Below are 16,605 nucleotides of genomic sequence, written 5' to 3'. Positions count from 1 at the left end.
GGGGTTGGAACTAGATGATCCTTGTGGTCCCTTCCAACCTTGACTGATTCTCTGATTCTCTGATTCTATCCTGTGTAGTTGCTAGTTACAAAATTGTGAGTTCTGAAAAAACACAGTTTGCTAGCAGTGGGAGAGGAGAAGGAAAGACTTGGATTTACAGGTCATCACATGCATACACATATCTCTAAACAAAACAGAACAGAGGAACTATTTTTATCCCCACTCCACCCCAGATATGAAGAGGACAAATTCTGTCCAGCTGAAAGCACAGTAGTAAATTGCATTCCTATAGGGAATTTCTATTCCCAATGCTAATGGAAAGACTTCCGTTGATACCAGTGGTGTTTGGTGATGCCCTTTGAATTCCTCAATGTTATTGCATACTTCCTGAAGGCAAAGTAAGAGTAAATTGCTAACCTTTTCAACAGTGTGGGATTGAATGAAGCTGATGAAGAATTTCACTTGTTCGTTTTAGGGGCCAAATTCTCATCTCAGTAAAATAGGTTTAAATTTTCCCTGCAAGGAGGTCAGCTATTTCAGATTTACACCAACACAGCAGTGCAGATTTTGGCTGCAAGTCTGAATTTGGCTGATGTGCTGTAATGTACTTAAATTCTAAAAATAACAGTAGATGCTGGATCACTTCTTTAACCAATAGATTTTGGGATGCACGTTTCTTTAAGAAGAAAACCATTTCAAACTTCTTAGAAACCCCTTTGCCTCACCTGGTGTGAGAAAAAGGCAGTAGCTTTTCAGCTTGGACCTGCTATCTGTGACTGATGGGTCAGCTTCTTCTAAAGATTAGGCTTGCCTAGCTTCTTAGAACTTGGCCATAGGTTTTGGAGGACATCTGCAAATCATTGAGTGAATCAGAAAACTACAAATTCACAGCAGTTCTACTCTCTTGAGTTGTATTTGATATTTCCTGTTTTTAAGGTTTCCTTGGTATCTAACACAGAGGCTACTAAACACCAGCTGCTCCCAGTGATTCAGATCTGCTGATCTTTGATCAATGTATCTTGTCAAGATGAACCAATTTCTATGCTGGAGGCAGGTTGTTCCTGTCTTTTTGTGAGTATAAATATTAAGCAAACATCCTCTGTATTTCTGTGCAGTACAAACCCCAGTCTTTGGTGTGTCCTGTATTGTAAGTGCAGATCCCTTTCTCTCCATTAACCCAAATCCTCTGTAGGACACTCTTGGCAAAGTTTTATCCTGAAGCTAGTGTATTGTCAACAACAAATTGGAGTCAGAGCTCTGTGACTAAACTGGGCTCAGCTCTCAATGTGATAGAGGAGTCCTGTGTCCCTTCCCCTTCTCTGTCCCAGGACTGGGTCACTGAACAGTGATCTTTCTGCTGTCCAGTAGTTAAGACCATCCCATCTGAGTATGACACCAAAAGTCTTCTTTGCTTAGAAGCCTGTCATCTAATCTGTTAATGTGTTGTCTGAAAAGAGAAAGAAGAGGGGGAGGAAGTCAACCAATTCTTAATAAATCTTACTTGTAAAGGCTGGTGAATTCTACTTAGCTCATATATGGTCTCTTCTGTCTAGCAAACATTATCTCAGTTGTTAGTTTTCCCTCCACATCTTTCTTTCTTTTTTCTTTTCTCAAGCATTTTTATTCATTTTAACTTCAATTTTATTAGGGTATTGTTTTAGGTCTAAGACATGCAGATGGTAAATGGAGAGAGTGTTTTCCAATAAATGCTTTCTCCTGCTGTTCTTAAGTGTCATTGTGTTTCTTGTGACTGTGTCCCCAGGCAACCAGCAACAGAACAAGGGGACACAGTCTCCGATTTTGCCAGGGGAGGTCTAGGCTGGATGTTAGGAGGAAGTTCTTGCCGGAGAGAGTGATTTGCCACTGGAATGGGCTGCTCAGGGAGGTGGTGGAGTTGCCATCTCAGGAGGTGTTCAAGAAAAGACTGGATGGGGCACTTAGTGCTGTGCTCTAGTTGATTGGACAGGGCTGGGTGATAGGTTGGAGTGGATGACCTTGGAGGTCTCTTCTAATCTGCTCGATTCTATGATGCTTAACATAGGATCTCTCAGCCATCTATAGTTCTGTCTGTGCTTTCTTCTCCTAGTAACACTCTGATATAGGCAAGAAAATGTCTAAGAAGAGATTGTTAGAACATTCATTATAAACTAGTGGAAAGAATCAGGGGTTGAATTTTTAGGGAATTCCTAGTTCTTTATCTCTAGTTAGGGTACCTACTGCTGTCTTCATGTGACTTTTGTTATAAGAGAATACTTCTCTAGGTTTAACAGAACCTTTCTCAGATCTTCTGTCAGGTCTCATGAAAGCTTTATAGGAACCCCCTAACTACATCTAGTTCATTCTTGCATGTTTTGTTGTGAGGTGCATGTAGTCAGAAAGATAAAGCACTACACCATTCTTTATAATACCTGAACATATTGCAAAATGCAAAGGCTTTTTTCTTCATTTCTAGTTTGGCAATGACTTTTTTCCCCCATGCCATCACTGGGACAATATGCCTCTGCTGTTAAATTGTTTGTCATCCATCAGATCAGCCCTGCCTTTGAACACTTTGGTATTAGGCTTCTCCTGAGAATGGCTGAAATACTCAGTCGTATCAACACGGGCCAAGAAAAATAGCCCCATGCCATTCAAAAGGCAGACAGACCAGATGTTAAAAAGTAATTCAAGAAACCCTTATGTATAAACCCATTAAAGTAGGAAGACTTACATATGTTCTGAATGCTGATAGCAGTCTGCCTGGTGTTCCAGCTTGGGCCACGAGCATGCCCAGTTCTGCCAATGAGAATTGATGCTTGCCCCTTTTCAGGAGTAAGAATGAGAGTACTGCACACTGATTGGAAATTTAGAGAGAAAGTCTACTTATAAGAGCATATATATATATATGTATAGCAACCAGGTAGAATTCCTATTAAATCCACTGGGCCCAAACTGGGCTTCTAGAATGCTCCACCCCTTCCACCCCCTAGTCAGCCTGTAAGGTAGGCTGAAGTCCCCCCCCCAAGCTGGTTCTTGGCCTCAGTGCCTGCCAACTCCTCCACAAGCAATAAGAGAAGAGTGAGCTGCTCAGAGAAGTGAAGGCAAGGAAGGCAGGGAAAGGAAGGGGGAGAAGTGCAGTCAACCTCTATCTTTTAAGATGTGATACCAGAAAGGGAATAGAACAACAATATTGCAATATCCTGGGAGGAGCAGGTGATCCATCCCCCCGGGGTGGGCCTCTGTCCCTATGGTTTCATTTAAGGGGGACCTGGGACCCCTCAAACTACTACAGCTAGAGTGCCCACAACCTTTTGGATTGTAATTTCCAGTCCCTGCCCAACAGCAGCATGAGTTGCACATCAGCACTCTGCTCATGCTAATCCACTGAGACTGATAATCCCAGGCACATGGGCACCACAGTCTGATGGTGTGCACCAACGCCTTCGCTGTGTATTGAACTGCAAATCCATGATAGCTCTAAGTTCTCATCTAACCAGCAAGATACCTGGCCACTCTCTTCTAGCACAGAAGAACACAGCTGCCTTCCCACTAGAGAGCAATTTCAGTGGAACACTCTGCACACCTTGACAGCAGTAGAGGTGTTCTTGGACTTTTTGTCTAGCTCTGTTAGTATTTATACCATAATCAGGAATGTTAAAAGAAAGGGTGAGCAATGTCTTTGAAAATTGTTTTCTGCAAAGGATCTTATGCTGGTCAACTCAATATCCTTTTGTATTTATAATCCTGTCATTAGATCCAGATCAGAGAGATTCGAGTACAAATTCCCAATGAAACCATATTCTTGGTGGTTTACTTGTGAGTGCTACGTAGAATCATAGAATCAAACAGGTTGGAAGAGACCTCCAAGATCATCCAGGCCAACCTAGCACCCAGCCCTAGCCAATCAACTAGAGCACAGCACTAAGTGCCTCAGCCAGTCTTCTATTCAACGCCTCCAGGGACAGCGACTCCACCACCTCCCTGGGCAGCCCATTCCAATGCCAATCACTCTCTCTGGCAAGAACTTCCTCCTAACATCCAGCCTAGACCTCCCCTGGCACAACTTGAGACTGTGTCCCCTTGTTCTGTTGCTGGTTGCCTGGGAGAAGAGACCAACCCCACCTGGCTACAACCTCCCTTCAGGGAGTTGTAGACAGCAATGAGCTCTGCCCTGAGCCTCCTCTTCTGCAGGCTGCACACCCCCAGCTCCCTCAGCCTCTCCTCACAGGGCTGTGCTCCAGGCCCCTCACCAGCTTTGTCACCCTTCTCTGGACACATTCCAATATCTCAACATCTCTCTTGAATTGAGGGGCCCAGAACTGGACGCAGCACTCAAGGTGTGGTCTGAGCAGTGCTGAGCACAGGGGAAGAAGAACCTCCCTTGTCCTGCTGTCCACACTGTTCCTGATCCAGGCCAGGATGCCATTGGCTCTCCTGGCCACCTGGGCACACTGCTGGCTCCTGTTCATGCACTGCATCCTTCATGGGTAAAAGGAAGCACTGCACAGATTTCTTCTAATTGGTAAATTGTAAGAGTATAACTACTTTGTATGACATCAAACACACTGCTTTGCTTTCACCCATTGTTTCTTAACATTTTGACACCAAAAATGTGAATCAGGCTTGCCCCGATAGTAAGAGTTGTCAATAGCCAGATACCAAAAGGCTGTGAACCAGAATCCCAATGAAAGCAGCACTTGCACAGACATGTAAGATAGCCACATGTGTGGATGCCTCATCCAGGCATATTAGGCATTGATCAGACTTTGGATTTGCACAATAGTTTATTAAAAACAAACCAACCAACCAAAGAACCACCTAATTTTTGTCTGTTTGTCTTGCAAAAGCTGATAGAAGCAAGAACTCCAAGAACTGCATATGCAGGCTTTTGAATACCAACACAAGCCCTTTGTACTTCAGTTTGCTGGGTCATATTAATTCACTTTAGATTGCATTACACTATAATAGTCTTCAGGAATTTTTCTAAAATTAGACCTGTAAAAAAATACTTGAGGTGAAATTGCTTAGATCTGAACACAAAATATGTCTGCAAATCAGCACGCTTTGGACAACGCTCTGCAGTGTCTGTGAAAAAGGCTGTTGGAGCTGGGCATGGATATCATTTCACATTGTCTCCAAGTCTGGAAACGTTTACAAGTAGATTATATGGATGCATTTGACTTTGAATGTTTGGGCAGGGAATAGAGAAGTGAAAAAACTTGCAAGCCTGTTCTCCACTTTAAGTCAAACCTCCTCTCAGAAATGGTGGCTGGAGATTATTTGGGTTTTTTTCTCCGTGAAGATAGTGCCTTGGATTTTTGTGATCTAATCAACAAAACCAAGGAAATAACTGTATTATTTTCCTAGGTACTTGAGACTACAGTATTTCTAAGAGGCATTCAAAATCTATCAATCTATCTATGTATGTATCTATCAATCAATCACCTGGATGCCAGTCAGCCTGCATTAGAAAAACCAAGACAGTATTTTGCTTTCTACTGTAATGTATCTACCAACCAAGCTCAAAGACAGAGAGGGAGGAAGGCCTGCTCTTGGCATCAGTTAGAATAGATAAACTGAATCTGTTGCCTTGTCTGAGGACTTTTGGCACAAGGCATTAGTGATGGGGATGGGTGAGAACAAGAAAACCTTTGGGATAAGTCATGTTATTCCAGTCTGAGGCTTCAGTGATAGATATAAATATTTACATGTTTTTCCAAAATACTCTGGGAGCCCTTTGAACCTTTCTCTTATTCATAGACACAGACGAGCACAAGCAAAAACTCTTCTGAAAAAGTCTCAGCATGCCTTTAAGGCCAAATACTTCTTGCACTGTGAAGAAGTGGAACACGGAAACAACACATTTTAGGATTGAGGCCAGAGGAAAGTGCAGACAGTGCTTACCAAAAAGAAAAAAGGAAAGGAATTACGTAAAATCTGCCTTCCCTCCTGCTTCTGCTCCCTGGGTCTCCTCAAAGGAGCATATGACTTCTGTGAATGGACAGGTCACGCACTGAGTAATCTTTTGGCGCGGTATTTACAATAGAGGTAATGGATGCTGGCAGGGGAGCACGCTGGGAGATCTGTCCCATCTGTTAAGCTCTGCTATGGACTCCGTCGGAGATAGCTCAGTGTATTATCTTTCTATGAATCATCATCACTCCTCTAACTGTGTGCGGAATTCAGTTCAGCAGTGCTGGTAATGCTTTGGGTACATGTTAGGTAAGAAAGCTATTTTCTACAGTTCCTGCTCTGTGCTGCTGTCTTATGCATCACAGTTCTTAAATTCACTCTTACATTATTCTTCTCATCTCAGCGCTGCTGCTATGTTAACTTTCTAGAGGACACTCGCAGCAGCAGAGTGTATTTGTAGCAGTGCAGGAAAGGACCTGCAATGTGATTCGTTTTCTTTTTGCTCTAGTTTTGTTTCTGAGCACATGGAGTCATTCTGAGCGACTTTTCCCCAAGTTTCAACGTACTGAGGTGAATTTGGCCTGAAGACAGAATGTAATATAATGAACAGAATGACAAATATTAACTTGGAGGTTAATGAGAACTGAATGACCAGTGGAGTTTCTCCAAGCACACTTGTAAAATATAAAAAGTGAGTTCTTGCTCTCTTTAATCAGATTATTGGCTAAGGTTCAGCAATCATTTGGCAAAATTATGTAGCTTATTCAAACTAGGTTTACATAATAGTTCATAATGGAGGGAAACCTCGCATCGTGATCAACCTTCAAAATCACCACCAGCCTTCAAAATCCCAAACTAAAGCATAAAGAACCACAGAAACTGATATAGCAGCAGCCAGGGAAATACCTTTATTCCCAAAGAGCTCAGCTGTAATAAGCAGAGTTCATTGCTTTAAATAAAAGATGTTAACTTTCAGAAGACCATGATTTTAATAAGCATTCATTCTGCTTTGCCTTCATATAGTTAATTTATTTTCTTAAGAAAGTAAGGAGGTTATTGGTAAATATTAATATCTATGTTGCAAGGGGGGAAAAAGTATGTGGAACTTGCTGGATGCATTAAAAGAAAGATTCACATAAAAATGATTTGTTTTTAAGAAATGTTACAAGTAAATAATCAACTTATTTCTGGTCATTCACTCCTTCAGACTTTTGAAACTACAATATCCAAGCTCCTCAAAATTTTTAGTTATAGCTTGCAAAAGAAAAACATATTTCTCTACTATAGAAATCCTAATTGGTTTCTCAGTTTTAATAGATTCATTATTCGATTGGCAAAACTGAATAAATAGAAATCAGGGGGATGTTCACCCTGAGAATGTAAAAGAGTCTGTACCACTCCTGAACTGGATCAGTGCCGGGCCCAATCCTGTTCAACATCTTTGTTGATGATCTGGATCAGGGGATTGAGTCCATCATCATTAAGTTTGCAGATGACACCAAGCTAGGAGATGGAGTCAATCTGTTAGAGGGCAGGAGGGCCTTGTGGAGGGATGGGCAGGCAGAGGCCAGTGGGATGAGATTTGACAAGGCCAAGTGCAGGGTTCTACACTTTGGCCACAAAAACCCCAAGCAGTGCTACAGACTGGGGACAGAGTGGCTGAGAGCAGCCAGGCAGAAAGGGACCTGGGGGTAGTGGTAGATAGTAGCTGAACAGGAGCCAGCAGTGTGCCCAGGTGGCCAAGAGAGCCAATGGCATCCTGGCCTGGATCAGGAACAGTGTGGCCAGTAGGACAAGGGAGGTTATTCTGCCCCTGTACTCAGCACTGCTCAGGCCACACCTTGAGTGCTGCATCCAGTTCTGGGCTCCTCAATTCAAGAGAGATGTTGAGATACTGGAATGTGTCCAGAAAAGGGCAGTGAAGCTGGTGAGAGGCCTGGAGCACAGCCCTGTGAGGAGAGGCTGAGGGAGCTGGGGGTGTGCAGCCTGCAGAAGAGGGGCTCAGGGCAGAACTCATTGCTGTCTACAACTCCCTGAAGGGAGGCTGTAGCCAGGTGGAGTTGGTCTCTTCTGCCAGACAACCAGCAACAGAACAAGGGGACACAGTCTCAAGTTGTGCCAGGGGAGGTCTAGGCTGGGTACTTCCCAGAGAGAGTGATTGGCATTGGAATGGGCTGCCCAGGGAGGTGGTGGAGTTGCTGTCCCTGGAGGTGTTGAAGCAAAGTCTGGATGAGGCACTTAGTGCCATGGTCTGGTTGACTGGCTAGGGCTGGGTGCTAGGTTGGCCTGGATGATCTTGGAGGTCTTTTCCAACCTGGTTGATTCTGTGATTCTATATTCTGTTTCCTTGAAGTTAGGAAAAGACTTCTCCAATTCAGTACTTGGAATCTATAGGAAGAAAGGAAGAAAGGAAGAAAGAACAGAAAAGAAAAACAAAAAAGAAAAATGAAAGAGCAAATAGAAAATAGAAAAAAACAACAGGCAGCAAATATGTACTTCTTTATTATGCTTTTTTTTTTTTTTTTTGAAATCTGAATTTAAAAGAGGTACTTAAGTGACCATAATTTCAAATTAAACAGACAAAAATTTAAAAGGAGAACACTAAATAAACCCCATTTTTATGGCAGAAGTATGTTTGCTATTTTTACAAGCACTTTTGTTGTCTTTGATAATAAGCAAGTGTTCAGAAATGGTGCTGATTGCATTGTGTCCTCCAACCATTTGAGAACCTAAAACTTGCAAACCATCCATGAGGACACACCCTGATTCTGGAAATGGAGAGGGAGAGGAACCTTCAGTGGTTTTGTATTAAAATGAATTACCAGTTCGTGCATTAGGTGTCACTGCTGCCTAATCACTGGGGATGAAATCTCCTGCGCAATTTGCTGAGGCACTTCGTGGTGGCATAGACAGAAAGATGCTGTGGGTGAACATTTTTTCACAGAAAGAGTGGTCAGGCATTGGAATAGGCTTCCCAGGGAGGTGATGGTGTCACCAACCCTGGATGGGTTTAAAAGTCATTTGGATGTGGTGCTTGAGAATATGGTTTAGGCTGAAGCATATAGAGTTGGGTCGTCGGTTGGACTTGGTGATCCTGAGGGTCTTTTCCAACCTGAATGTTTCTGTGATTCTGACCTATGGATAGACCTTGTCCTTTCCCTTCTTTTGTCAAAGCTTCACTGTGCAGCTCTTCCTCAAATGGGATTAATTTACTGTAAGGGACACAGAGCACTGGAACAGGCTCCCCAGAGAGGTTGTGGAGTTCTCTGGAGACTTTCAAGGCCTGTCTGGATGCATTCCTCTGTGATCTGTGCTAGACTGTGTAGTCCTGCTCTGGCAGAGGGGTTGGAGTCCATCTCCTTGATCCTGTGGTCCTGTGATCCTGTAATTTTTTCTGCACCAGTCATTTCCTTCAGTTGACACCTGTAGGCTAAAAGCATCTGAAGCGTGATGTCTAGTAAAGCTTTTGGAGAGGCAGAGTCACTGCCATAGACTGTGAGGTCTGCACAGAGCCACACAACTCACCTGAAATTTTATACAAGAAGAAAAGCATCCCAACGAGCCAAGAGTTCCTACACCAAATCAGAGAGGCTCAAATTTTGCAAGTAAATAGATCACACTAACCCAAGTTACTGACAAGAAGAACATTCACTTCCAAACTAAAATGGACATTTGAGGCCACAGGGTTAGGCTGCAGAAAAAGACAGATACATATAGCAATAGTGTTGTATTTGAAGGTAAATGATTGCATGTGAGGCAAAGTAGGAAGGTGTTCTGGGTGTGTCCATGAAGTATTAAAGCACTGATAGGTGTTTTCAGTCTTATAACCCGTGGTTTTGAAGCTGTTAGAGGTCATATTCTTTCACCTTTTGGGGAGTGAAAAATCAGAATTCAAGGTTTAGTTTGTGCTGTAACTCTTCTGCCTGGTAACACAGATTAAAGCTACTCTTCTCAATGCTAAAAGCTTGTCATTACCTCCTTACTTTCCCCTGAGAGCTGTGTTTTCCTGAACTCATTCTGGTGCTTTAATTACATATATATTGGTTGATTGAGTCTGTGCAATCTTCTGCATTTCTCTTCAGCGCTTCAGCAAAGAAAGCTTTGCCTAGCATGCTGCTGCTTAATCAGCAGCTCTCACCTGCATTCAGGTGGGCTTCTGGAGGTTACTCAGTAATTACTGCAAACATGAAACACCAGCCTAAGGTGATCATGTCTGCTAGAACCAGAAATTGATGGCAGCAGTATCTTTAATATGTTCAGTGCAAGGGAAGAAAATCTATGGAATGTGTATGATTTGAAAGAACATATTTATCTATCTGTCTACTCTTTCTATCTATTCTGGCTAAATCAAAGGACACAGAACATTCTGAGCAAGAAAAATATAGCTAAACTCTACAATCTGACATGAGCAGTACCTTCTTTTAGTACCAAAATTACTAAATCCTAAAGGAAAAAGAGATTTGCAGGGGTTTAGATAAGATCTAAACACTTGCCCACAGAATGAGATCAGCAAATGTCAGAGAGGCTAAAGTAATCAATGATCTGTGAAAGTTTCACCCCATGGATGAAGCATTTTGTATTTCATACATAAACATGGCCCTGCACTGTGGGGCTCCAGAGGAGCTGTGCAACTTGTTTTCAGTTGAACAAGCTGATGTGATGGTGATAGCAGCAACAGGTTGTTTTTACAATTTGGAAGAGTCCTTGTTGAGTGGCTGTCTCTGGGGCATGGATCCAAATGTTCTAGGTATGGAAATGATGAACCTTTCCCCCACACCGATGCAAGCTCTGCTCAGTTGTTTTTCAAAGCCTGTATTATTTCCATGGTGGTCTATTGGCACCAGCCAACCCAACTTATGGTTCTGGTTACACTTTTGCTTTCCTTCAAGTTGTGTCTGCTAAAATCAAACATACCCACCTAGAAAAGGGCTTTTGTCCAGCCAGATCAAGTACTTTGCCCTTATGGCCTCATGGAAGTTAGCTCTGGCCAATTGTTCCAAGCCAGCTGACATTTAGGATGCATGTTCTCTGCATCTCTGTTCTCTGTTCTCTGGAACATGTCCAGAGAAGGGCAACAAAGCTGGTGAAGGGCCTGGAACACAAACCCTATGAGGAGAGGCTGAGGGAGCTCAGGGGTGACCTCATTGCTGTCTACAACTACCTGAAGGGAGGCTGTAGCCAGGTGGGGTTGGTCTCTTCTGCCAGACAACCAGCAACAGAACAAGGGGACACAATCTCAAGTTGTGCCAGGGGAGGTCTAGGCTGGATACTGGGAGGAAGTTCTTCCCAGAGAGAGTGATTGGCATTGGAATGGGCTGCCCAGGGAGGTGGTGGAGGCACCGTCCCTGGAGGTGTTCAAAAAAAGCCTGGATGAAGCACTTAGTGCCATGGTCTGGTTGACTGGCTAGGGCTGGGTGCTAGGTTGGCCTGGATGCTCTTGGAGGTCTTTTCCAACCTGTTTGATTCTATGGTTCTGTAATTTTTGGAAGTGCCCAACCAACTCAGTGCTCAAATGCTTCTGTGGTAATCAATGAGAGATGAAGCCAATGGGAATCATACCCTCTGAAACCTTTGTGTCTTGTCACGCCTTTGAAAAATGGATGCCTTTTTTCCAGGATCTGATCCTGATGAAACATAGACTCTGGCCAAGGATTTCAACAGCAGCAACAATTTTCTTGGTTGTTTTTTTGTTTGGTTGGTTGGTTTGTATTGTGGTTTTTTCCCACCCCATCTTTTTCATGCGCTTCTCAGTAGTGCAAATGAAGTTCTCCCTGCTACTGTGAACTAACTTAAATGCTCAGGGCAAATTCAGGCAATCTTTTTTTCTTCCTTTTCTAATGTACAACAGAGTCTGAAAGTGCTTTCGGTCAGGAGAAATGTAAATAGCAGAACTTGCTCAATTGCAAAGACTGAAAATAATGTAAATATTTAATGTAGTGCATAACTTTGCAACATATTTATAAGGTGAGCTGACCTCTAAAGTTTCCTTAGCTGCACAGAACTGAAAAATAGCACCTTTTGTCTCACTGCAGTTTAAGGGGAGCTCGTTGATTCGGAATATTTTTCAAGTGTATGTAAACATTTTTCAGGTATTAAATCTTGACCTTAATGTAGGAAGTTATAAAATCAAATGTAACTTTAAACAGGCCTATTTTTTAATAATGAAAATGAGTTTAAATAGGGAAAAAACCCTGAGCTGCTATAAAGCAGCAAATATTCATCCTGTCAGAGCTGTTTAAAAGTGCATCAGTTTTAGAGGTTGTTTTGGCTCCCATAAATTAGGATTTATCAGGCTTGCTGCAAATGGCAATAGCCTGTGTCCTTCTGTCCAAGGGACTTAAAGCCTGGTAGTTAGACAGTGAGTTTGGTGTGAGTGCTTCAGGTGTGGGTTTTGATCAAGTTGAAGTCCTTAAACAAAGGCCATTTGTTGTCTTGGCTAGGAAAATAAGAAAGCATTGTGGGAGCTGAGAGACTGGACATGAAAGGCAGAGGATCATAGAATCAACCAGGTTGGAAGAGACCTCCAAGATCAGCCAGTCCAACCTATCCCCCAGCCCTATCCAATCAACTAGACCATGGCACTAAGTGCTTCATCCAGTCTTTTCTTGAACACCTGCAGAGATGGTGACTCCACCACCTCTCTGGGCAGCCCATTCCAATGCCAATCACTCTCTCTGCCAACAACTTCCTCCTAACATCCAGCCTAGACCTCCCCTGGCACAACTTGAGACTGTGTCTCCTTGTTCTCTTTCTGGTTACCTGCGAGAAGAGATCAACCCCACCTGGCTACAACCTCCCTTCAGGTAGTCACCCCTGAGCCTCCTCTTCTGCAGGCTGCACACCCCCAGCTCCCTCAGCCTCTCCTCACAGGGCTGCGCTTCAGGCCCCTCACCAGCTTTGTTGCCCTTTTCTGGACACATTCCAGCACCTCAACATCTCTCCTGAATTGGGGAGCCCAGAACTGGACATGGGACTCAAGATTTTTCCTTGACTCCATGGAAGGGGTTCAGAATCTCATATTCTCAGCAGAGAGGGATTGATCAGGTTGGAAACCAACCCACATCTTCACATGAAGAACATAATGCCTTGTGAGAGTCCTGTTGGCTTATGGAAGCAAGTAGGTGCAGAGACAATCTATGAATTGCTTCTGTGGCTGTGGCTTGCATTTTCTGCCTATAACCCCTGAAATTAAAACATCCTCAACACCTTCTTCCTAATTCTTTTTCTGAAGGAGCAGCCTGGGAAGCAGCGTCAGCCAAGGACTCTCCAAAATCCCTGTGAAGCCCAGAGGAGAAATATGTAGAGTGGAGAACTGAGTGTGTGGGGTCATGGAGAAATCTGCCACCAGCTTGTTACATCCCTTATGCAGCAGGAGAACCTAGAATAACATGGTCACACTTGTACCTGTGAAGCTTGATTCACCTTTTCCACTGCTAATGCAACAGGTGAGTAAATAGCCAAGAGGCAGTGGTAGACTCAATCTGAGTCATTCAACAACTTCCCCATGTTGGAGGATGTGATTCCTTAGGAAACTCCAAGAAGACTGTTATGTGTGGAGAAAAAGCTGCTTTTCTTTGCAAACATTCCTCTTTAAGAGACAACTGGTTCAAAGAAAAGTTAAAACTCAGCATATTAAGGCTGCCTCAAATGGATGTGTCACTTTTATTGGAATTCTAATTAAATGTAGGCTCATAAAAGGGTCTACCTTCCCAATTTGAATATGGCTGGCTCTCATGTCTATGCAATTCCAAAACTTATGAGGACAGATTAATGACCAGGCTGAAAGTCTGTCATAGCCTGGTAGGATAAAGCTAATCCAAATCGACTATATGCCATGATTTTATGACACAAAGTTATTGAAAAGTACAGGAATAATTAAGTAGAAATATAATAGAGGAAGCATTTTCTGAACTCTGGCACTATGGGCAGAGCCTGCCACTTGATATGGTTGGTTAGAATAGCAGCTCTATAGTAGTAACACATTTTTATGCTACTTTTTAAAGAGACTGTGGCTCAAGTAGTCCATCACTGAAATTCATTCTAAAAAAAAAGCATGACAGCTTTGGCAGTTACAAAACAGAGGTACCTTGTTTAACTGGCTGACACTAATTATAGCTAAGAGCTCTATAAACACAACCCTTTGTTCTCTGGAAGCTGGACAACATATAATAAAATTCTGGCATAACAAAAATGTCACCTATAAATAGAAAGTAAGTGCACTTGTTTAATTGTACACAGATAAGAAAATAAGTTAGGATCACTTAAGCTTATTTCTGAGGCTCTGTCTTTTCTTTCAACAATGCTGTTGAAATGGTCTTTGGAGTATCTCCATGTGTGGCTTTCTGTGGTGCTACTTATGTACAGGATCAGCTGTGCACTGGTGCAAGCTAGTCAGCTTGATAAACTGAAGGTAACAATTTTGGTCCAAATCTCTGTCTGTGTTAAACTGCCTACAGGCACAATGTGGATGCTTGGTCTAACGACCCAAATCAAAGACAGTGTAGTTGTGTCAGCATTACATTCTGCCTGAGCAGATACATCCCAGTGAGAAGCTGAACTCACAGTGTGCATTTGGTTTCAAGACAGAGGTAGGATTCTTGCACAGGTTCCATATCCCTCCATACAGACATACCAGCTTAGTTAATGCTAGCTGTATCTGCCTGCTGTGTTCCAGGCCCCTCACCCATCTCTGGACACATTCCAGTATTTCAACATCTCTCTTAAATTGGGTAGTCCAAAACTGGACACAGGACTCAAGGTGTGGCCTGAGCAGTGCTGAGTACAGGGGCAGAATAACCTCCCTTGTCCTACTGGCCACACTGTTCCTGATCCAGACCAGGATGCCATTGGCCTTCTTGGCCACCTGGGCACACTGCTGGCTCCTGTTCAGCTACTATCTACCAGTACCCCCAGGTCCCTTTCTTCCTGGCTGCTCTCCAGCCACTCTGTCCCCAGCCTGTAGTGCTGCTTAGGGTTGTTGTGGCCAAAGCGTAGAACCCTGGCCTTATTAAATCTCATCCCATAATGCCATAATCAGTATAATCATAATCAGTATTGCCATACTGATTATGAATGTAAAATGAAAGAAACTATCCAAAATGTAGAGGAGTTCTGCTTTGCATTTAGAAGCATGTGTCCTGTATAGGCGAAGGCTGCTTGGGACAAGTGAGAGAGGCAGCAGAGGCTGAGGTGGTGAGTGAAGCTCCCTTGGCAGGTTCTAAAGCACGGTGATGCTGAGCACAGCATGAGCATCAATGGAGGGCCGCAAGGATGGTTAAGAGACTGGAGCACATGCTGTATGAGGACAGGCTGAGACACCTGGGGCTTTTTAGTCTGGAGAGGAGATCTAATACATGTATATAAATAAATAAGGGCTGGGTGTCAAGAAGGAAGAGACAGCCTCTTCTCACTTGCACCCTGTAACAGAACAAGGGGCAATGGATGTAAAGTACAGCACAGGAGGTTCCACCTCAACATGAGAAATAACTTCTCTACTGTAAAGGTCACAGAGCACTGGAACAGAGGTTGTGGAGTCTCCTCTGTAGACTTCGAAGACCCATCTGGATGCGTTCCTGTGCCACCTGCACTAGATTATGTGGTCCTGTTCCGGCAGGAGGGTTGGACACGAAGACCTCCAGAGGACCCTAACATCCTGTGATCCTGTGATCCATAAAGCAGGCTGCACTTTGTCCATGAAGCCAATGTTTCATCACCAAATGTGGAGTGAGAGAATAAGTGTTCTTTTCCCGTTCACCCTTGAAAGGCTGAGCTTAACAAGTTTTTACCACTTCCACAGAAAATCTAACTCCAAGTCACTGTGGAGTGCTTCCTCAGATCCACCACTCGTTTCTCTGTGTTTTGGAAATGCATCTGCTGATCTTGGTGGTGGTGGTGGTACTGAAGAAGCATATCATGAGGCAGTAAGCACCTTGGACATGGTGGGTTTTAGAGATGTGAAGAAAGGTAGCTGTGGTACCCTTAGGCGTCAGCTTTTATTCCAAAGCCCATCCTGTAGGCCAAGCTGCACTTCAGTTATCTGGGGCAGCATACTGATATGGCTCTCCTGTAAGCAGCCTTTGCTGCCATCGTCCCAGGTATTTGCACATCATATCGGCACCGGCGCAGCAACAGAGCAGCAGTGCCGCTGACACCATTGCGCACCACGGCAGGAATTTGCTTTCCGTCAGCCTTTTCTGTCCTTCAGCTTCTCCTTTCTGCCTCGCCACCAACCCTGCCGCTGTACGCTGAGGAGGCGACCCCAAAGCCCGGCGGAAGAGGGTCGGGGCGGTCGCCTACTGAGCGCGGCCAGACGTGCCGCGGAGCGGCGATGCGGGGAGCGGCGATGCGGAGAGCGGCGGGCCCGGGGTCCTCTAGAGGGAGCTGTCCGCTGAGAAATGGAGCGGCAGGCAGAGAGGGGCCCAAGGAGCCTTCTCCCGGCGCCCGTCCCGTCCTTTGGAAACTGGAGGTGCCCGACCCTGCGCTGATGAGCCTGCCCCTGCCGGGAACTGCCAGAGCGCCCTGCCATCCCGTATGTGCCCAGCAGCACTGCCATGCACCCCGGGCGTTCGAAAGCAGAGGTTATCAACACGGCTTCAGCCCTTCGCCCGAGTGTAAGACTTGCCGGGCACGGCACAAAAGGCTGCTCGGAGACGGCGTTTGCGTGGAAATGCTGTCTGCAGGGTCCCGCCGCTGGAGCAGATGGGTCAGAGACGG

This window comes from Pogoniulus pusillus, chromosome 28, assembly GCF_015220805.1.
Source record: "Pogoniulus pusillus isolate bPogPus1 chromosome 28, bPogPus1.pri, whole genome shotgun sequence".
NCBI classification, from domain to species: Eukaryota; Metazoa; Chordata; class Aves; order Piciformes; family Lybiidae; genus Pogoniulus; species Pogoniulus pusillus.
Note: the sequence above shows the minus strand (reverse complement) of the source record.